Genomic DNA, 1,853 nt, shown 5'->3' with positions numbered 1-1,853 from the left:
ATTCATTATCTTTGCCATTAAAACCACTCTTTCTCTAAACTTTATTGAGGCCACTATCATTAAATCAGTCACTTAGGCTCTCAAATCCAGAATCTTGCTTAATCATTTCTATTTCCCTTACCCAGTGACCTCCTTCTCCAATCAGTTGTCAGATCCTGTTGGTTTGATCTCTACATCTTTCAAATAAATCTCTTTCTCTCCACTACCAATGCAATTAATTTAGTTCATACTCATCATCTCTTACCAGAATTATTGTTATGACCTTCTAATTAGTCTCTACTTCTACTCTTTCTCCAATCCATCTTCCACATGTGGGTCAACATGTCACTCCCTTGCTCCCAAATCCTTTATTGTCTCTTTTATCGATTATCCTTAGTTAGACACTTAAACTCCCTTCACAGTCTAGTTCCAGATTACCTTCTTAGACTTATTTTTTATTACTCCCTTTCAGTCTATTAACATTGTAGTCAAACTGGCCTACCAGCTGAAATAACTTGTCATTCAATTTTCAGTCTTTATGTCTTTGTTCAAACTGTTCTCTATGCCTGGAATGTATCCCTTCTTCATTCCAGGATGGTGGGAAGATTTGTGTCATCTCAAGACTCATTAAAATAATTTTTAATGTTTAGCTTGGAGAAGAGAAGCTTTTTTTGGGGAGGGGGTGCAGTGGGGAGGATAAGGTGTTATCTTTAAAGTCTAGGTGTTATCTTTAAAGCCTAGGTGTTGTCTTTTTTTTTTTTTTTGACAGTCTGTCAAGTTTTATTGTATGAGCCAAATAGAAGGGTACTATGTACAAAGGAGATAGGGGAGAATCACTTCTTGGTCTCCTTCTCCTTAGACAGTCTTGAAGACCTCCTCTTTTCTAGCCTGTAGACACTCTTCTCGATGCTTTTGTGCTTCCTTAGTCTTGGACGGGTGAGCTTCAGCCTGGTCAGCCAGGAGCTTCTTCTGGGCCTTGTCTACCTTCAGTTTATGAATGTGTTCCATAAGGATCTGATTATTCTTTTTTTTTTTTTTTTTTTGGTGGGGCAATGAGGGTTAAGTGACTTGCCTAGGGTCACACAGCTAGTAAGTGTCTGAGGCTGGATTTGAACTCAGGTCCTCCTGAATCCGGGGCCGGTGCTCTATCTGTTGTGCCACCTAGCTACCCACCATGGATCCACTTATCCTTGAACACATTGCCCTTCATCTTCAAGTATAGGCTGTGGTACATATGGTGGTCAATCTTATTGGATTCATGATATCTTCAGAGTAGACACCTTGGAATCCTCATTTGCCTCATCCAGGTCACCTTCTCAGGCACACGAGCATTGGCAGTACCTTTTCTCTTACCAATGCACATGTGCCTGCCCTTGCATTGAGCCAGAGTATTTTTTTCAGCATCTGGCACAAGAGTGCACAGTAACAGGCTTCCAAATGATCAGTCCATCTTTAAGCAGCTTCCAGATCTGCTGATGGGAAATGACATTGGCAATTTCATTGGTCTCATTGGGGTCAAGCCATACCTTCTTTTTTCCACATGGAAGGACACTAGAGGCAAGCCTCTTCTGAAGCCTGAGCAGCAGGAAAAAGAACATTAGGTGTTAGATATTATCTTTAAGTATTTGAAGAGTTGCTTTATGGTAAAGGGATTATACTTGTTTAAAAATATAAGACTTCTTTGGGCCCAGAACAGAGAACCAGGGCCAATGTTTGAAAGTTGAAAAGTGGCAAATTTAGTGTTGAAGTCAGGGAAATATTCCTAATAATTAGAGCTAGTCAAAAGTGGAATGGACTGCCCAAGGACATATTGGGTTCTCCTTCATTGGAAGTCTTTAAGTAGGGTCTAGATAAACCTTTGTCACTTAAATTAT

At 40.0% G+C, this 1,853-nt stretch overlaps 1 pseudogene; it reads right to left on the bottom strand.

Annotated features, from left to right (window-relative positions):
• Positions 1–812: 812 nt before the first annotated feature.
• On the bottom strand, positions 813–1,577 carry LOC122728890 (annotated as a pseudogene).
• Between the last annotated feature and the right edge of the window lie 276 nt (positions 1,578–1,853).

Source organism: Dromiciops gliroides, chromosome 5 (genome assembly GCF_019393635.1).
Source record: "Dromiciops gliroides isolate mDroGli1 chromosome 5, mDroGli1.pri, whole genome shotgun sequence".
Taxonomy (NCBI): Eukaryota; Metazoa; Chordata; class Mammalia; order Microbiotheria; family Microbiotheriidae; genus Dromiciops; species Dromiciops gliroides.
Note: the sequence above shows the minus strand (reverse complement) of the source record. Positions and strands in the feature narration are given on the sequence as shown.